At 34.5% G+C, this 22,672-nt stretch overlaps 1 protein-coding gene and 1 long non-coding RNA gene across 2 annotated transcripts in view; one reads left to right on the top strand and one right to left on the bottom strand.

Annotated features, from left to right (window-relative positions):
* LOC139119453 (cAMP-dependent protein kinase catalytic subunit PRKX-like) overlaps positions 1–22,672 on the top strand; it is a 203,719-nt gene that overhangs the window by 80,283 nt on the left and 100,764 nt on the right. The window lies entirely within an intron of this gene.
* LOC139119449 (uncharacterized) overlaps positions 1–22,672 on the bottom strand; it is a 55,643-nt gene that overhangs the window by 6,827 nt on the left and 26,144 nt on the right. The window contains exon 2 of the long non-coding RNA XR_011548935.1: positions 22,199–22,408. This is a non-coding gene — a long non-coding RNA (uncharacterized lncRNA). The remainder of the gene's footprint in view (positions 1–22,198; positions 22,409–22,672) is intronic.

The following is a 22,672-nucleotide window of genomic DNA, read 5'->3' as shown; positions in this document are numbered from 1 at the left end:
CTAAATTTAGTCTCTCAGCAAATTTTAAGGCAAGCATAACAAAAATTTCAAATTTCTTCTATCATAACAATACCATTACTGAAGCAGAGTGATGTGATAAAACACAAACAAAACAAAACCTGTATTATACCAATTCACCTCTAATGGTCCAATAACAAATGCATTTTGTCTTGGAAGTTTTTAAACTCTGACGACTAAAAGGTTACAACCATTCATCAGTGAGCAGCACTTAAACTTTTGAGTGACAACAACTCCTGTAAAATTCTTGTCATTTTTAAACCCAAGGTTCACGGGTAACTTTATCTGCAAGATAGCTGTTGAGGTGCAATGTCCAATTTTTGAATAGTGACAACATGAAATGAACATTGACCAAAACAAATATTTTCAACAAATATGAATATTTTTTATTGTTATGCTTAATTTTAGGGTATAGGTGTTCGAAATGACAAAAATTTCATATTAAAATTGTACATTGGCTTGAGTAACGGCCATGTCTATGACTCATAATTTTTGAAAGCTCTGTCACAGTATCCAAGATATTCTACAGCAGTAAGACTAGGATTGTTTCCAATGCATGTTTATGTGTCTGAGAAAATGATTGTTTTTGTCTCAAATTTACATTAGGCAAACATCAAATTCTGTATTAGCAGAATAATTTAAACGGATGGTATGCAGAAGCTAAAAATAGTGCTGATTGCGATAGTAATAAATATGGTATCGTATATACTACATTGTCTGCTAATTAACTGAAATTCAGACAAAATATATCCATTCAGCAATATTTTTTTATTGCAGCGTTTTTCATCATAGCAGTGAATGTGTTACAAACTTTGGCTGTGATTTTTTCATCATTCATGAATGTTTAATTGTGAAACTACATGAAAAAATGAAGACTGATATTTATTTTTGCATGTTCATAATATAACTACATGCATGATGACAGTCCTTTGACCACATTCAGAAGATTTTGTGACCTTTGACCTTCCTTGGCCTTGATGTGACACTGGACCATCCACTATCAAACAGGGGCTTGCATCTTTGATTACAGTGGCAAGGAGGGACCTGGAAACTTGGGAAATAATTGGGAAGATAGCATCAATCTCCATTTTGTTTATCAACTCAATCAGATACCTGACCAATGCCCAGAGAGAAAGCCTAGCAAAACTCATCACTTGTTTGATGTGCTATTTGTAAAAGATAAAACATTCAATGGCTTCATTATTCCTTTGATAACATCTAATTATTCTGGGTCTTTATATTTAGGGAGATTCGTTTTATAAACCCATCAGGCCGTACGCAGGGAATGCAATTTCCTATCGAAAATCTAATATTCTCTCCTAGTGGCTGACACAACAGGCTATCTTCAGTCGGTTGGTCCATGTTATCTGTTTTTGTAAGGAGGATTATGAAAAAAGGCATCAAGCTGTGGAAAGCCTACTATGACATTGTCGGTAACTACATGTGGACAAGAATTCCATTAACTGAAATGTGGGCGTATGGTCTTAGTCCATACTTAGCTTGCCAATAGACTTTGCAATCAATTGTTCTAGGCAGGATAGAAGCAGTAATTGTATCATGGCTATTGCTACGAGGGAAAAGCCAGACCTGTATCATCACTGTATTTCGTCCGTTAGTTGATTTGTCATACTATTTACTGAACAACTGGCTGTCTTGAACCACTTCGTAGTTGTACTCAAAATTTATGTATTGTGCACTGCTTTCTAGTCAAAGCCATAAAACTGTTCATTTGACCGTGAAAAAGGTCTCCAGCCTGGAAAAAATATTTCACCGGCATCCTGTTGAAGTCAATCCGTAACTTTGTCCCTATTGCGATTAGTTATGAATGCCTTGGGAGTTACTTCATTCTCATAATATCAAAACTAATAATACTCATAAACCTTTTCAGTAAAATCAATTTCCCAAACGACAACACTGAAAATCAGCTTATTTCTCTACTAACTAAACAAGAGTTATCTTTTAATGAACAACTTGCAGATTATATTTTTACTTTATATAAACAAAGAAATACCTAGTTATATTTATTATTAGCTACTATTATTATACTGTAATACTTTATCTTTATTGAAGAAAATTTGAACTTATTTTTGTATCACACTTTTATTGCCACAAATGTGATGTAAATCCTATATTTACAAGCAAGCAATAAAAATATTATTATTATTATTATTATTATTAATACCATAATTGCCCAACTATAGCACACAGCTCCGTTTCCAGGATACTCCTGCTACTGGGGACGCGAGTTATGAAAGTTTTCTAAGCTTGGAATCCTTTCACAGTCAAATGAGTAGTTTTATGGCATTGATAGCAAATTAATGCATGATGCTAGTATCATACCAAAACTATGGATTGGTTCTAGATAAAACAACTGGCTACTTTCAAAACTCAAATGATAATGAACTATGGGCTGCTTTTTGTCTGTATGTAGAAACTTACTGATACAAGCTCTGTATGCCTTTATTGTCAGACAGTTCTGTTTCCTGAGTGTCGTACCGGGTATATGTAATCATCTTACCTGTTTGGCCATATAATCTTCAAATACCGGTACTTATAAATGTACCATGTGCTAAAAGCTATACTTTACAGAAGGACTATCAAATTTCATATTGTGTGAACATATAAACACCATACAATTTGAGCTAATTCCCAATATACCAGGAGAGATTTTCTCTCAATAATAGGTGTAAAATTTGACGTAAAGCATCTTGGATAAGGTACACAAGTCTAATATCACACCATTTTGGTAGCGTTACATGAAATACTGGTCCTTGGTCAAGTTGGTGACGAGTCTGCATCTTATATCACCTGTTTTTCACAGTCAAGCAATACTAAGTAACAGTGCAAGTGATATATCTGAATGCAAAGAAGATTAAATTTAAAAATGCACTGCAACCTTAGTAGTGTATTGTGTAGGAGCTGGTTTATGTTTCCATTTTCCAAGAAAGAGAAATATCATTTATGTCAGGTTTGCTCATAGACATCAAGGTACTGTATGTATGGCTGTTAGAAAAAGAGATATTTTTACCTCCATGCATTATTCGGTAATACCTAATACCGAATAATCTACCTCTGCTCTATTACCTAGGGTTTGTTTTTCACAATAAATGATGTCATTAAGTTTCTGTAACTAGATCCATTAGTCTAAGCTCAGGCAGGGTGTATCACTCTGACATGTGCTGTTCATTACACGATTCCCCAACTCCATTTGTACTTTCTGTCAAGTTCTGAGACACTGGATTGATTGAGAATCCTCAGAAAAGCGTTTAGAAACTAAGGTCAGTGGCCTTTTTTAATTGATTGTCTGAGCTGCATGACCCGACAACAAAAGCAGAATATACAGTAAGATTGATAAATCATAGCAATAACTGGATCCCTTGTATGGAGATGATTGACTCGTAAATTAAAAAGTCTACATGGCCGGCTTTTATGTGGGACATTGATTTATGAGATCTAGCTGGAGCTCACATATCATTTCCTGGTAATATGAAAGCCAATCAAATCATAGAGATTTGTAGAGTAACTTATGACACCCACACTGCATGATAGAGGGTGGCTGTGAGTGTACCCCTAGAGTATCAGATTTCATAGAGGGTGCGAAACTGCATCTCAAGGACGATCAAAACAAAGAAATAGGTATATGCTACAAAAAAGCTGAAGTCTGGAAAAAAATGAAATGTATTCTTGGAAAAAAATACAAGTATGACATCTGACAAGGAAGACTTTTTTACCCTTTGAGTGTCAAAATCAATTTTTGTCACCTTTATAATCCAGAAAGATTTGTTTCAGATTTTTTCCAAAATCTTAGCCAATGAAAAGTGATATCTCTTTGGTCAAAATTGTCAAAAATATTTTAAATAAATTGATAAAAATTGGTAAAATTTTGCACTTATTATCTAAAATTTTGATGGGAAAAATTACATCACTGAAAAGGTTTAGGATATATACTATATGATACAACACCTGTAATTAATTATGAAATTTGTAAATACGAAGGATTCTAAGCAATTTTATGATGACCACTTGGTGAAGGTATTTTTCAGTATATTATGCCCATCATCTAAACAATGGAATATTTAGCAGACCTCAAAATCTCCCTCCGTCTGTGAACCTGACATAAAACCATAAGGAACAAGTCAATGAGTGCTGTGTTGTTAACCTGCTTTATACAATATCGGTCAGAGTGCACTGTGGGATACATAATTTTCTGACTCAGAAAATGTTACAATTGCTCACTTCAATCAGTGTCATGGCAACTCAGCAATTCTATCAATTCTCTTTCAGAAGTCAGTGACCTGGAAAACGAACTTTGACCCATGTTAAGGAGGGTTATTTAATTTGCAGAAGTATGAAAACTTGACTCCCAACTCTGTTCGGCTAACTAGTAAAATGTGTATAATATTTTATGACATTTCAGGTCCATCCGGTTGAAATAATTCCTTGAAGAAACAAGACTGTTTTGATATATCATACCTAAAAACAGGCAAAGCAGAACTTTTCTATGAAGTGTGTATGAGTGTTTTAAGTAACCTGACTTATCCTGTTTAAAACCCTCTGACCCGAAAATTGCATTTTTTTCCAACTTTTGCTGTTTTTTCAATCAGTTGCGCCCTATTACCGATAAAGAATAAAAAAGACAGCACATTTACATGGAAACGCACATAAATTTTTTGGAGGCCTGAGGAATAATGAAGCAAGCTATTAGAAAAGCAAATCTTCTAATCTGAGTTAAATTATTCAAAGATATCGAAAACCCAGGTTGAAATTCTTCAAAGGGTAAGATTCACTATGGGATATATCACATGCAGTATTCAGGGACATTTTTATGACAGTTTGATTTTCAACTCACAGGTGTTCACCCTGCTGTGATTCATATGACAGCCAGCACATGTCTGATAGTGCCGAGGATAAAAATTATGGCTTTCAAAACTTTAAGATAGATAGTTGGATATTTCATGCACAGCTGCTGAGGGCTGGTACCCTGGTAAAATCTACCAGGGTTCATCCATCATGTTACCAGGGTTCACATGATTCCCTTGGTATATCAATGCAATCATATTAGAAGACAAAAGATCAGTAGAGTAACAGGGTTCCAAAACCATGGAGGTGTTCTACCATACACTAGCTGTAATATATAAAATGATATATCTAAAGCTGACTGCCATAACAGAGGGTTCAATCTCTCTGAACCAAATTGTGATAGTGATTTTTTTCCAACTGGAGAGCTGCTACCAGAATAATGTACCGGTACACTGATGCATGATAAATTTGCATTGACACAGTCAATGTCATGATGAAATACATCACTATTAAAAATATTTGAGCAGCGCCCCTCATCCAACACAAATATATGATCATACAAAAATCTGGTAGGGAAAGCAGTGATATTATCGAGTATAGCATGCAGAGATAACTCACCAGTACCCGGTAGATATGCATTAAAAAGTCCGTCTGTATAGATTGTCAGGACTCTGATAGTTCTGCTGATGTTTCTCAAAGGCAAAGAGGGATTTGAGAAGAGTCAAGCCAATTGTAGCTTTAACCCCCTAGGTCAGCTAAAGAAAAACCATTGCCTTTTATTTGTCTTGTTAATCATGTGACATCTTCTAGGAAAACAAAACTGCAGCTAACCTGGGTAGTTTCAGCTGTGTGGGCTGTTTTCCTATGCTTACCTTGCAGAGGCAGAATGCTAACCTGACAGCTGATAGCTCAAAATGTTTTAAAATAAGCAACAAATAACTAACACTTGGAAATACTTGTGAAAATATATTCATATTACAATGATTTTGTCCATTCATGTCACACATGAATGTCTTTTACTAAAGCTTAAACTAACCTCCAATAATATATATAACCCATATTTATTCACACATTTTATATACATCAATTATTCATGCATTTATATACATCTATATATTTTTAATAATTTTCATTTATGTTTACATTTTATATTGTTTGTGTCTTTTTTTCAGAGTGTTACTTTATGTTATTGAGAGCTTTACGACTGTAATTTTAATCCCGATACCGTAAGGAATGAAATTTCAATTAAGGATTTCTGTTACATTTCACATAAAATATTTGAGAATAAAGTGTGCTAAAAAAGGATAGATTTAGGTGAGTTTGAAGATAAAGATGCTTATGGTGGCAACCTGTAATTTTTCTGATGGTACAATCTATGAATAAAGTTCTAATATTATTGTCAATGTGTATTTCACTCATAGCACCCAATAGTTAGGTGATTCATTGGTTTAAGCAGCCAAGCAGGACGTAGGAGATACTAAAACATTGTGACAAGATACTGTCTCTTTGAACTTTCTGTGTGTGTGTGTGTGTGTGAAAGATCAGTATTGTATAGTACAAATGAAGATATTTTGCTTTCAATTATGTCATTAGTAATAATAATGTAACAGATTTCATTATAGAGTCTGGAAAAGTCGATTTCTAATTATCAGTTCTAACACTTTGTCCATTTTGCAAGGCCTCCAATGAATAAAATTAAAATTTTTCTTCTCATGGATAAAATTAAAATTTTTCTCCCAACGAATAAAATTACAATTTTTCTTCCAATGAATAAAATTACATTTTCCTTCAAATGCAAGTGTAATTTGATATAAACTGTGTTTGAAGAGCAAGATTTTGCTTGTAATACAGACAATGGAATGTACTAAAGCTGATAGTGTAAGGGATATACTATTAGAAAATTTGAATTGTCAAAACCTTTGCTGTTATATAGAGCATGTACAGTAAATCCGTCTAAAACTGTAAATTTAGATGAGTTAATTTTACTGACATATGTCAAATTGACCGAAGAGCTTTAGGAAAGGCCTTCTCATTGGATCGCTACAAAATGTGAATCATCACCACATCCTATAGAAATTTTCCAACAACAAAATGGTAACTGCTTTCCTGAGGATGCCGTTCATCCAATCTATCTTTGGGGAAAGAATAACATTGAAGTATTATAATGAAAAGTGATATGTGATACACCCAATTACAGTCTACCTAAATTGTGATACACCCAATGATAGTCTACCTAAATTGTGATACACCCAAGGACAGTCTATCTAAATTGTGATACACCCAATGATAGTCTACCTAAATTGTGATACTAGTCTACCTAAATTGTGATACACCCAATGATAGTCTACCTAAATTGTGATACACCCAAGGACAGTCTATCTAAATTGTGATACACCCAATGATAGTCTACCTAAATTGTGATACTAGTCTACCTAAATTGTGATACACCCAATGATAGTCTACCTAAATTGTGATACACCCAATGACAGTCTATCTAAATTGTGATACACCCAATGACAGTCTATCTAAATTGTGATACACCCAAGGACAGTCTATCTAAATTGTGATACACCCAATGACAGTCTATCTAAATTGTGATACACCCAAGGACAGTCTATCTAAATTGCTGCTGAAGTATCTTTTTTCACAGGAAATCCCACTAGACTTAGGAATTTACTTCCCATGATTATTTATAGGTTTCTTTTGTTGGATAAGACAGTCTGCAATTTCTCAATAAGCTACTCATCAGCAGAAAGACAGGGCTATGTTTGTCCTTATTCCCATCAGTCCATGTAAGCCAAAGTTGAGTTTCCCTAGTGGTGGTGGACTATTAGATAAGGGAGATTTGACAAGGATTCCATCATGCAAAGTTTTTTTCAAGTCTCAATATTTGGTGAATTTTGAATTCATATTTTCAATGACTATGCAAATCCCTTTTCTAATTTACACACTTTGTAACCCTTTCACCACCATGGTTTGGCCCAAACCAATTGTTGTCAATGGCGATTGTGGATCAGTTTACTGGAAATGGGAATGAACAGGTCAAGCTGACCTTTACTTGAATATTTTGTTTTCATAGACCAACATGGCAGCAAGTTTTACCATCGATTTTTCCCATTTTTCTCATCTCCCATTCCAAGATCCCTTAAAGTAATTCTCAATGACTGCTCCTGCTTCAACAAATTCAGAGCAAAGCAGTCTAGAGTTCTATGTCGAGAGGTCTTGTTTTTACTTTGGTAATTATTTAAATTTTACATTATCCAGTTAACACTAGTATCGTTCTTTAAGGTTTGAGACAAAGGTCAATATTTTAGTATTTTATCCCTTTTTCAAGTTTCACATTTATCATGGCTTGGTCATGTGACTTACACAGAATGTATGTTACTTTGTAATAATTGTTTGCTCATTACATGAACATAATTAGGTGACATCATGGTTCTACACTCACTCAAAATATTTGAAGTTCTAACTTTCAAACTAGAGACTGGTTTCATCAGCATTCAAAAACTGCAAACTTCCTGTCTTCCAGTGCGTGTTACTTGTCTTTATAGCAGTTACCGTATACTCTTGAGTACATACTGAAGACAGCCATTCAGCAATAAATTATTTGACCATAGGGAACGCTTCTACAGATCTGCCCGAGTCGAATACTCTTTTATTGCCAGCAGGCTGGGCTAATTGTGGAAATACATGATCTCACGTATAGAGACGTGTTCAGCCTCAAAGGTTTTCATGCATTCATACTTAACCATGGGTCAGTAGCTACAGTATATCTGTCAACACTCATCCTTTTTTCCACACATAATTTTAAGGCCATAAAGCTCTGGAGAGTCAGAAAAATTGACACTCGAACTGAAATTATGCTTGCGCTGTGAAGCCTAATGGTTGCCGTGACGTTGATGGAGGTCACAGGGTTATTTCAAGAAATCAAAAGCAGGATATCCTACTTTTTGCATATTAAACTTAACTGCAAGCCAATAAAGGGTAATCCAGCTTACCTGCATTTTCTTCTCTACGTACATTGAGCAAGGAGCTTAGTACATAATGTACACTTTTTATTTCAATTATAGCTCATTTGGCTGTAATTTTTTTATGTTATTTCAGTATTTTTGTTCTGTTTATGAAATACCGTTTCTTTAAATTCTTCCCCCAAACTCATGTCATAATACCTGAGTTTTCAACTTGTCAACACAGCTGCACAGTCTCTATGTGAGTGGAGTCCGGTGATATTGTTGATTACTGAATTATGTTTTTATGGGGCTAACATCACTTACTTGCACATAGTTTTCAGAAAAAGAAAAATTGCTTGTTTTCTATTCTAGAGCAAAAATACTGAAAACATCAAAAGTTACACCTATTATCCCTTTAAAGCTACTTAGTCACTCCAAATTTGCATATGTCCTTATATGGTAAGAAAGTTTGATGTATCCTTATATGGTAAGAAAAGATATATGAACATACATCCCTATATGGTAAAGAAAGGTGTGTTTACCATGTTTAGTAAAAGAATGTCACTCTCACTGTACATTATTTTGTGGCAAGCAATCATGTTTATGCATGCCAATCCAAGTGAAGATCTATTATTTGCTGCCACAGATATGTTGTACCGGCAGGTGACTGAGTTTCTTTAATGTATAGGTCTTGAACTCGCCAAAGGTATATATATATATATATATATATATATATATATATATATATATATATATATATATATATATATATATATATATATATATATATATATATATATATATATATATATATATATATATATATATATATCTATATATATCTCTCTCTCCACGGATTTCTAAACATCATGAGAGACCAGGCTGTACTGATCAGGAAGCAGGATAATTTGCTGTCAACCCATCTACCGGTATATTAACAGAAACTATTCACATTTCAAAGGTGTAAATGTTTTCTCGGAAAATTTTGCAGACATTGAAATTTGTACTTTGTGAAGGGATGCCAAACCACAGGGAACTGAGAAATCGGTTTGATTGTTGGTGGCAAGTGAAATTGAAAAGAGATCTACTACTATGTCGGGATTTTCTGTGGTTGGATAACATTCAATCTGAAATATAAACCTTGCTGGATGGCATTGTGTTGGTGAAGTGTTGCCTTGTGAAGTATCATCTCAGGAATTGTCACAACATACGCCAATACTATTGATATTGAACTGTCACTTTTCATAGCTAGGGATGTGGCTGAGTGGCTTTGAGTGCAGCGCCTACTTTGCTAGTGTAAGTTGTGTGTTTGTCATACACTGCAAGGAGGGACTTCAAACCATGCAGAGTTGATACACTTCTGACCCAAGGTAAAATTGTATGTATTCTTCACATGTGAGAGAGCAGAACTGATGAATTCTTTGATAGTGACACCGATGAATTCAAATGAAATGTAGATTTGACGATTGGGAGTAATTTTCCTTTGAGATTTCAGATAGTGTGTGATAAGGGATAATCAGGCAGGTGGACAAAAATGAACTGTCGTATTGAGAAAAGTTTGAGCAGGAATGGTTGTATAAGTGTCATTTCAGACACTGTGAATCACGTCACTCTTTCTTGTTAAAGTTTGGTAATAGCATAAAAAGTTCATTGAAATTCCTGACGCTTCACGAAACACTGTGAAGGTTTTACAAGCTTTCCTTATTTTCTTTCCAGCTCATGTCTGCCATAAAATTTGAAGTATGGCTTTAAAATAGAAATCTTTGATGCTGCAAATCTTTAATATCAAACAGAACAGGTGTATGTCAGTAAAAATGCAAATTTAATAAGAACAAAAGTGATGGTATGATTTTAGCGTGTTGACATGTCTTGAATGCTCTTGTAATTCTAAATGTTTCTGGAAAAGACATTTAATCAGATTGTGACAAAGTGTTATCATAGACAATACAAAATTCAGCAAGCTTTATGTGCAATATTTGAAACCCAGTTTCTTTCTAAAATTTGAGATCACAATCAAGACACAAAAGTGAAATTTCAGTGAACTCTCAGTTTTTTGTTTTTTTTATTTCAAATCTTTGTGTGTTTCTCTTTTGGCATTCAAAGTGACTGAAAGATTAATGCTGCAGTGGAGGTAGCAATCTTTACAATTTAAAATTTGCGAGAAGTATGTTTTGAAATATTAATTTTACACTTTACAAGTGACTGTACACATGGACGACAGAAGATTACCAACATATTGTATTACACCTAATTTGTATGTTGTACACACTTTAAGCTGTATAACTCAAACAGCTTGTCACCAGTAACACTGTAGCATATTGAAACCTTTCCACTGAGTATGAATTCGTAGTTGGCACTGCCATAAAAAACTGAATGACTCAAAGCGTCAGAGTAGGAATTTTATCGCTCCTTTTTTCCAGCTGTTTTGCATTCCTAAGTGGAAAATAAGTGAGTACTTTTATATCCAAAATAATCGTTGCAAAGAGAGAGGCATGCAGTAGAGTATGGAAGCATAAATCATTGTACCAGCGTGTGTCCTTTTCAGACTTAATGAGTGAGTAAAATATGCCAGTCAGTGGTTTCTTTATCCCAGGAATAAAGCTTGAAAAATCTGCCAGAATTCAATTCAGCTATGCACAGTGAATAGTTGTTATGCATGCCACATGAGGGCCCATATGTTTTATTATGGTGCATGCATCTTGTAATCGGAAGCACTAACCGTTGGAGTGTTGCCATACAAATATGAAGTGTTTCTTTTCAGATTTGGTCATGTACTGGTAGCCTATTCCAAAATGTTCTCCTTTCAAACAGCTTTATTTTAGCAAGTTGAAAGTACCAAGAAGACAAATATAAAAATTATTGTGTGAAATTAGGTTGACCGAGGTACTGCACTGGGCCATAAAGCATTATCAGTCATAGCAAGAGTAATAATAAATTTATGATCATGAATACTTTTGATAAAAATTAAATATTTCTGTCATTATTGTATACTTACATACCGGTAAGTACCCCCTGCACTTGAATCCTGAATGATGTCAGTTTCCATGCCAAATTCGCTCAGTTGTATTATAGATACTGTTATTAATAAATTTATGATTCTGAATATTCTTGATAAAAAATTAACATTTCTGTCATTAACTGCTGAATTGCCTACATGATTCAGCAATTAATGAAAACATTTATTATTCAAGTGCTGTAGTGTAGTTATGTAAGTTTACAATAATGACAGAAATTATTGATTTTTTTTCAAGAATATTAATAATCATAAATTTATCAATAACAAGGTCTGTACTACACCTACGTGAATTTGGCATGGAAAGTGATCATTATTCAAGATTTGAATGCAGCCTGGTACTTTTGTATGTGTACAATAATGACAGAAGTATTTCATTTTTGTCAACAGTATTCATAATCATAAATTTATTAATTTTTACACTCTTGCTATGACTGATAGCACCCTATGGCTCTTTGGTACTGTGGATTTAGTCTCTGATGAGGAATGCAAATTTTCTGTAGTGGCAACCACTTGTGCCCACACTCAACTCTTGAGAGTAACACATTACTTTATTAGAATGCTTAACAAGTCCTGCAGACATGAACTCAATATGTCATAGCTGATAGGCAGTCCCTGTTGAGGGATATAAGGTGTTGGAAAAGTTCACAGGTAAAGGTAAAACACTAAAAGTGGGAAAGCTCAGCAACTATTAATCATGTTTTTTCCCTCTACTACATTTTAGATGATATTAAACATTGGTCTAATTTTGGTAGCATGCAAATTTTAACACAAGCATTCCAGTTCATTGAGGAAAATTTCTTTCAAAAATTTTCATTCAATGACCGATCTGAATCTCCACCGATCAATGTTGACTAATGATAAAAATAATTGTTACCTACATTGAATTTGAAAGATGACGTAGAATTATTATATTAAGATAGAATATTGGACTCTAAAACTTTACAATACTGTTTCTGTCTTCTACCTGTGGAGGATCACTTTGATGCTCATTTGGTAACTAAAATTATCACTGATATATATTTATGAAAATCAAAAATTTATTTTTTCCCGACAGTGTTAACATAGGGATGGCAGCCACTTTGAATTTCAAGTGCTTTTGCGCGATGACACCTCATTTTTTTTCATGATTTCGAAATGGGAATGATTTAAGATTTACTTATAGAAAGTTTGAGTGGAGGTTTAAGTTTTTCCATTTTGATGAGGCCTACTACTAACCTTAGTTAATGTCTCCATTTTGTCCTTAGAATCTAGCCAAAATTGTGGTCAAAGTTACAATTGCCATGAGTGGTAGTGGCTGGCTTTGCTGTAATGATGTAGTAAACTATCATGCAGGGATGACAAACCGTCTATATTGATAGATACACCAAAAATGCAGAAATCACTGCCGAAGCGCCATGGCACATGCTGAAGCATGTTAAAGGTGTAATATTTCTTGGTATTCTGATGATCTATTTTAAGAGAATTGCAAACAGCATTATTTACAATCCAAGGCGACAACCAACACATTCACAGTTGTCCAGTCTGATGCAGAGCTCATTTCTTCACTGATATATCGGTACAAATAAACTCAGTGACATGCAAGCCATTGAGGAAAAAAATAAACTGCCCAGTAGACTGAACAAGAGTGAATATATCAATAATTCCAAGGAGTACAAATGATTGTTGGCTTTTTACTTTGGACTCCAGATGGCTTATTTTAAACACGGTGAGACATAGATAGCTTGAATTACACCAAGTGTTCAGACATAAGCATGTAACTGTAACACAAGCATGTATTCTTATGCTGTCAAAAAACAGTATCTAGATAGTCACTTAAAATTTCAGACATACTTCTCCCATATTTTTGTCATATGATCATAACACATATTGTTTAATTTGAGTGTTTACTACATTCGTGAGTATATTTTTGTCGAAATAAAAATCTGATTTGAATAAAAGCAGAATTGTGACCCCTGGTGTTACTTGGGAATAGATATTTATTGTATTGAAAGTGGCACAAACAGTGCTGACAATTGACGTGTTGGTACTTTTTACCCAAACACATGACTGTCAAGTCCTAAAAGACTTATTAACATTCTAAAAATAGAGTCTAATGTAGAAGATGGAATCAATCAACTGTTTCAATACTGCCTTCTGTACTAATCCATCTCCAATCTGATTGTTTGAGTATTTCTTTTTACCCCGGGGTAGTGTGAAAAGTTAATTCAATCCCATTTCATTCCATCTTCCATCATCCTATTTTCATACTTAACCGCTTTTTTGTATGTACATAGTATTCATGGACAAATACCATCAATATTGGACAACATACTGTCCATCAAACTGTTATTAACTGTACATAGTGCGTACTGATCTGACACACTGTATTCTGTGCAGTGTGTGTGTAACTTGTACTTTCAAGCGAAGTACCTCTATAACAAAAGTTATGGGTCAAGGGGATTAAAGAAAGTTTGAAAACAATGCTGATACATCACTTTCAGAGATGTAGAAAATTTTGGTTACAGATGGCAAAAAGAAAAGTACAGGCAGTTATAAGTAGTGAACATGCACATTAAGTTTGTGCAAAATGTCCTGACTTTTTACCAAAACTATATTTTCACAGCCGGCAAAGTTTAGCTGACAGCCAGTTGCTTTTGCTTGCTGCCAGCTATTTTCTACATCCCTGACTTTGACCTCATTGGAGTTTCTGGACAAGTGAGAAGAATATTCCTGACAGATAAAACAATAGAGAGACAGCTTTGTAAAATGCCATTTGTGTCCACCTGTGAGAAGAGTTAAACTTCAAAGAATTCACATTGCCATCTCAGTAAGTTGACCTATACTGATGTTTTGATGCAGCATTGTTAAAGTATTTGAAGCATCCTGACAACTCATCTTCGTTGTAACAATTGTGAGATAACTTTGATCCAAAATCAACAATATATCACATCGTCTAGATTGTGTTACTCACCATCTGATGGTAATGACTGTACAGAAGTTAACTGGGCAGCGGTTTAACTTGAAACAATGTACTCACTCAATGATCTTACCAAGCGATCTGCTGAGATGCAGCATGGGAATATGATTGGCAGTTGGTACAGCGGGATAGCTCTTTTAAAGATGGTGTGTAGTTTTCCTTTCTATACAGTCTGCAAGTCACCAAGATGCAGAATGAGAGCAACTGCTGACGCACTGCTGTATATTAGTCATGCTTTCCGGTGACATTAATGTTTTGACATCAGTATTAAAGGAATAATTAGCGCTCCCAAGCACAAAATGTTAATAGATTTTTTCTTGTCAACAGCCTGCTGTTTTCATAATTTGCCAAGGCAGGAAAATTGAAAGGATTCGTCTCAGTGTGGGCAGGATGAAGCGTAAGGATGTTGTTGACAGTGATGCTGGTCATTTCAGATGTGTTAGCATCAAACAATGGCACTCTGTGGGAAGTTGAATTATATGGGGTGATGTGTGATTTTGCTTCAAATTGTAGATGAACGCAAATGACATGAAGCATTGACAGTGCAAGATAAGATAATTGATGTTGAAAGAGACAATTGCCACAAAGGTCAGGTTTGTGGGTGTAGAGTGGGTATTACGGCATGATATATGTGTAATTACAATCAGTGGTTACTCGTAAATTCATAATTGATAATCGCAGTTTGTGAAATACGTGATATCGTGATTTGACCATGCTCTCTTCAGGGTACTAACTGTAATGAAACTAAATCCCGCATGATTCACCAGAATGCTACTGGATGTATAGACATTGCCAGTTTATTAATAGCATCTCTGTCGATTCTATAAAGGGAGTTTGACAATGATAAAGTACTAGAATGTTATTGTCACATTTCTGAACAAAAGTTGAACTTTAAATTTAAAGATTTAAGAAGCTGAATTACACAATGGATGATTTTTGAACAAAATTTTCTTGAGCCATGAAAGAATAACAATTTATTTTGTTTTTTTGCAATGCAACAGAGGTAGCAGGCAATTCTTTTTATGAATTCTTCAAACAATATTATGACAATTAGAAACAAAGAGAGAAACAAACAATAAGTGTTGTTTCAATGAGTTTATTAGTGAAACAAGAACACAGTTACTGATGAAACATTTGATTCAAAGGGATAATTAGCCGCAACTTTGGAGATTTTTTCAGTCTTTTGAATCAAACTCCATAGTTTTCTGTGGTAAAGCTGGACCCATAAAGAGGAAAATTGTTGTAGAAGAATTTGGAAATGAAGATTAGTTGATACTGTTCTGTAATCAGAGTTCTGTATTATAGTAGCTATTATTATACTTATCATATAATCATGAAGGATACAGTAGATCGTGCATTCTAAAACAGAAATAGCATGCTTCAAATGATAGAATTCATGGATGCTTGGCAAGAAGTGGAATAAAATTTATCTGAAATAAAACAGTGAAAGCATTACAGCAGTATATTATTTTGCTGCTAAAGGGGATTTTAAAAATTGCAAATTTCCAAAAGGTAGAACTGGTAATTCCTAGGAACAATTTTAATTACTTGTGTGGAATTGAAATTACTTGAAATTTGAAATTAGTCATACCGGAAAATATATCAAGAATGAATGAGTCACTGTTTAGCGATCATTTTGATGATTTTGAATTGTTCTATCATTCTCGCTCTCATATTAATATACCGGTGTGTGTGGGGGTTGGGGATGGGGAGGGGGTATGTGAGTAAGTAAATAAAACTTGACTATAGACATATTTAGATCTAAATTAAAAACAGGCAATGAAAAGCATTTAAGTGATAATTGTCTGTGGTGATTCAGGTGCAGCATTAGAATGGCACCTAATTATAAACACCTCTTCAATATTCCATTCATGACAAGTTTTCTATTTACATTTCTATTTCCACTGGTCTTTGCTAGTTGAAGTGAGAGAACATATTTACCAAGTGGCAGGCAAACCATATAATGTGCTAGAGAACACTATCAGAAGTATATGTACTCATTACTGAGTTGGGAACCATGTGTTCTGTTAGCAAGTATGTACTTGTATGTTCAATTGTAATGAGACTTTTAATATAATTGTGTGTGCTGATATTCTATGGCAGAGGTAGTGTGGCTGATGAAGTAGCATTGATTGATTGATTGATTGATTGATTGATTGATTGATTGATTAATTGATTGGGAAGTCAATAATCTGGCAAGGTTAAATGACAACATTGTATCAGTCCAACTAATAAAATATTTTGTCTCTGCCATAAAACATTTGCCATTAGAAATATTAAAATATAATTACATGAGAAAGTACTGGCAGTTACTGTAAGGTGATTACTCTACTCTTGCCCGTTATGTGAGTGATTGAGTTTCACATAGACTGCTTCTCAGTTCAATTATCTTGATCTTTTCAGAGGAGGGGGAATTCAGCAAATATCACACAGGAAATTGGTGCACTATGAACAATTTGACCTGAAATATTTCACAGTTATTTTGATCTGAAGTGAAGTTTCCTGAGTGATGTGTAATATTTGCCTTACGAGTCATGGTTTTGTAGGAATTTATACCAAGTTTATTACTCATGTGTGACCAGACCAGCAGCAATTAACAGCTGTCAGTACAATGTAATTTCTGAGTGTCAAAGTCATGAAGCTATGTCTTCTGTATAAACTACGTATCCCAGTGGACCAAGAAGCAGTGTTAAATCCAAAAAAAAAATACTTAATGAAAAGTCATCAGTCACTGATCGTTGATGTTATCATTCTATCACATGGCTATGAATTGAATAAAAAAATCTCACATTACACTTGCAGATACTGCACATTGGTAAAAGATGCACTAAGATGGATTGGCTACTGTGGAAAATATCAGATGTACAATTTTGAACAGCTCATATGACAAGATCAGAAATGACAGATTTCCATGCATGCAACATGGATGAATTAATTCAAATTTGACACTCAGTCAGGCGTGTGTTACCATGTTTGATAACAAACATCTAGAGCAATGATTGACATGTCATTACAAAATGCTATTGTTGCCAAGCAAGGAGTGATATTTTTTCTGATCAAAGACGACTGAGTCCCCTTCGTTTCTGTGATGAAAACCCCTCAGTGTGTACTTGAAGTAATTGCATAGCAGCAATTGCTTTACAAAACCTCAATGGTTTGTAAACAATTCAACTAAAGTGTCCAATAAAGTATCAGCCTGCTAATTGGGACACTTAAATTGGCATTATAATCAACGTGTAAATATGCAGCTACATCAATGCGAATTTATTATTCAGTGTCTGAGTGTGTCTCATGTTAAACATTGAGACAGTAAATTTTCAAATGTGTGTATAAATATTAATGATTGTGTATTAATTTTTAAAACATGATTATGAATGGAAATGGAAATATTAAATTTTGTTTTTCATATATTATTGCTCTGAATGTAGAAAATTAAGTTTGCTTTTCATATCTCAATCATGTTTCATCTTGCCGTATTGAAGCAGTAATGTACCGGTACATGTCAAAATGAAATTGCTGTCCAGCTTTATTTTTCTTTATTGAAGCTGGTTCAGGTCATAGTTCATCAGTCTTTCCTCAGATGTGTTCAAATACTACAGTACTTTGGCTGGAAGAAGTCAAAGGTCACTGGCCAAAGGAAATGCCATTTGTAAAATCTGTGATTCATTGAAATGGCCTCTTGAAGGTGATAATGACCATAGACAATGGAGCAGACCACTGTCAATATGTGTAATAAATACACAGCCATGAATTTGCTATTTGCTTCTGTGGACAATATTTTCATGGAAATTGTAACTGAAGACATTGTAAGGCATATACAATCAACAAGTTGGATATACCGGTATGTTTTATTAAAGATAAATTTGCTGGTTGTAAGGGATATACACAACTTTACATTACATCGTGCTAAGTTGCTGGTTGTAGGGTTATATACAACTTTACATTACAGTTGTGCTCAGTTTGAATAAGGTTCAATATTATCATGTGGACCTTAGCTGCCTGAATCTTGAAAATGGCAACATCATGACATTTTGCTTCACAACCTCTACAGATTTTAGGACAATTATATCCTTGCCAAACTCAATCTTAGCCGCATATTGATACTGTGCAGGGGGTAGGGAAACACTGGCTTACATCATGCACAGAAACAAACACTACAGGTCTGGCACTGTTGTTTTCATCAGATGTTCTGTGGACTTACAATGCTAATCCTATTAGACATTTCTTACAAAAATATATATATATATATATATATATATATATATATATATATATATATATATATATATATATATATATATATATATATATATACACATAATTTTTTTTTCTCTGAGCAGTGCAGAATACTGCTTAGTTGCTATGGAAATGATATAGATAGCACAGAGTTCAACGAACTCTCCTCTGACTAAATTTGAAATATTTTGAATAAGGCAGACATGTATGGATGAGCCACTCTCTTTTCAATTTACCAATGTAATTAATTTATTGGTTGAGAAAGAGACAAAGATAAAATGAACCATATTAAATATTTATTAAGAAAAGGCCAATGTACTCATGCAAAGATGAATAAATGTAGAAACAAGAGTTTTATTTCATCCTGACCTTTTCAAAAACTCAAAAAATAACAAATTGTGCCAATCAGCAGTATAAGGCTAACCATTTACTGTAATTGTGTTTTGTAGGGCTGTGATTTTCATCGCTGTAGTTGCTTTTACATTCTGCTTTAAAGTACAAGTACGTGTACAATAGGGCCAGCAATGCTTAAAATGTACAACACTTACTGTCTATACAACATGGTCAAGTAATGGAGAATACTTTATTAAAAAATGGACATCCCTGATTAAAATTTGTAAGCTTTTTGACAAAATAATTAAATTTATAGCTGAGTTGAGACCTGAGTAAGATACATTTTTACAACAGGATTAAATTAAAATTTGCAATCTTTATTTTATAAAAATTTGAATTGCCAGTTTGATGTATGTTGCACCTGTTTCATCATAGGAGCTAATTAAAATTTTCAAGTGTTATTTTATAAAAACAATTTTGTTGATTTCTAGGTTTAACATGCGGGATATCTTTTTCTTTCCATAGATTGAGTAATGCATGACAGGGCAAATGGATTACAGATAGCGACATCGGCAAATTGGCAAAATTTCACATCCATGTGTGGAAATATTACCAGCGAATTAAAGTGGAATGTAGTTTTAAACTAGGCTATTTCTGCACCTTTATTGAATTCCCTCAGATTTTACCATGCATTAGAAATGGTATCAGATTTAGTCTGAAGCAACCCATACAACTTTAGATGAATAGCAAGAACAAAAACAAATCAACAAATAATTAAACAAGTAAATAATTATGGACAAAAATAGCCCTGAAATGTTGCACACAGGAGAGACGTATGTTGTCTGTAAGCCATGCTTTTACATTGAAAATAGACATTAATATCTGTATGCATCAACTCTCTGATACTCACAGCTGTTTTGAAGACAACACAATATTATGCCAGCTGTTCCCTAGTCCCTACTAATATTTTATCTTATCCTTTATTTGTATTATCCTTAAATTCTGTTTAATGTCTGTTTTGTAACCAGGTATTGATATTATTAGAAAGAATACAGTAATTAAAAATACAATATGTTTGCCATTTGGCAAAATATTTCATAGCTGTTCAGTCAGGTAAATGCTTGGAATCAGAAACAAGTCCAGATTTTAATGAAACTTACAACCACCCAGACTAAGAATTTGTCTATGCACATGCTTTTGAATGATTGTTCAATAATGGTCTGAAAATAGGCATTACCTAAGTTGAACACCGTGTTCTGCAAAACTGAGAGTACTGTACATGAAATTCACTCAAATTTTAGGAAACTTCATATCTGCAAAATAATCCTATTTTAATATTACAGCTTTTCAGTAAAAACTTACAAGAGGAATATGCATGGTTGCGAATCAAAAAGAAAAATATCACTCAGTTTCCCATTGACATTAGTTTGAACTGAGGAAATTTGAAGATACATAAGCTGAACTGATGTATTGGATGAAATCATGTTGGAAAAAGGATACTGTGTATCTGTCCATGTAGCACACAGCATATGCTGCACAGCTAGGATACTATATATCTGTCCATATAGCACACAGCATATGCTGCACAGTATACTGTGTATCTGTCCATATAGCACACAGCATATGCTGCACAGTATACTGTGTATCTGTCCATATAGCACACAGCATATGCTGCACAGGATACTGTGTATCTGTCCATATAGCACACAGCATATGCTGCACAGTATACTGTGTATCTGTCCATATAGCACACAGCATATGCTGCACAGTATACTGTGTATCTGTCCATATAGCACACAGCATATGCTGCACAGGATACTATATACGGTATCTGTCCATATAGCACACAGCATATGCTGCACAGGATACTATATACGGTATCTGTCCATATAGCACACAGCATATGCTGCACAGTATACTATATATCTGTCCATGTAGCACACAGCATATGCTGCACAGTATACTGTGTATCTGTCCATATAGCACACAGCATATGCTGCACAGGATACTGTGTATCTGTCCATATAGCACACAGCATATGCTGCACAGGATACTGTGTATCTGTCCATATAGCACACAGCTATGCTGCACAGTATACTGTGTATCTGTCCATGTAGCACACAGCATATGCTGCACAGTATACTGTGTATCTGTCCATATAGCACACGGCATATGCTGCACAGTATACTGTGTATCTGTCCATATAGCACACAGCATATGCTGCACAGTATACTGTGTATCTGTCCATATAGCACACGGCATATGCTGCACAGTATACTATGTATCTGTCCATATAGCACACAGCATATGCTGCACAGTATACTATGTATCTGTCCATGTAGCACACAGCATATGCTGCACAGTATACTATGTATCTGTCCATGTAGCACACAGCATATGCTGCACAGTATACTATATATCTGTCCATATAGCACACAGCATATGCTGCACAGATACTATATACGGTATCTGTCCATATAGCACACAGCATATGCTGCACAGTATACTATATATCTGTCCATATAGCACACAGCATATGCTGCACAGTATACTATGTATCTGTCCATATAGCACACAGCATATGCTGCACAGTATACTGTGTATCTGTCCATATATGATATAGCACACAGCATATGCTGCACAGTATACTGTGTATCTGTCCATATAGCACACAGCATATGCTGCACAGTATACTGTGTATCTGTCCATATAGCACACAGCATATGCTGCACAGTAATTCTCAGAGAATGTTATGATCTTGTAACTATAAACTTTGCATATTTATCAAATAACAGTCCTACTCAATAGAAAGAAATCCAACCAGCACAAAACATGCATGTAACTTCAACTTCCACGATTGTCAATTTAATATGAAAACCAGCGGCTTACCTGGCATGAGAGGGTGCGGATGAAAGACAAAAGCTAAGACTCAAGTACTTGCCTTCTCTGAGCCTAGGGATGACACTGACGTGTTCTCATTTTCCAGGGCGCAGACTGTACTTATACCATCATCCCACGCATACACTTCACATATGCAAACATTAAAACAAGAAGACAGAGTGGGCGTACTGCTTTTTATATCTCCCTCGAAGGGTCACCCTGCATAATTAAAAAAAAATGGTACAAGACACGTATTATATTGTGCTTTGAAAGTAGGTACACCAAAGCATATGACATAATGCAGACAATTATGGGCTTTGAGTCTGGAAGAAGGGAACAGTGACCAGTGAGCATATTGCCTTGATCTATACCAGGTCTCTGTCATATTATAATATTCAATTCAATTTTTGTGATACGCATTTATATACCAGATCCCTTTCATAGTAGTCAATACAGTTTGTATTTAAATGTACCGTTATTTTC

The sequence above is a fragment of the Ptychodera flava genome, chromosome 19, assembly GCF_041260155.1.
Source record: "Ptychodera flava strain L36383 chromosome 19, AS_Pfla_20210202, whole genome shotgun sequence".
Taxonomy (NCBI): domain Eukaryota; kingdom Metazoa; phylum Hemichordata; class Enteropneusta; family Ptychoderidae; genus Ptychodera; species Ptychodera flava.
This window is presented reverse-complemented; position numbering and strand designations above follow the sequence as displayed.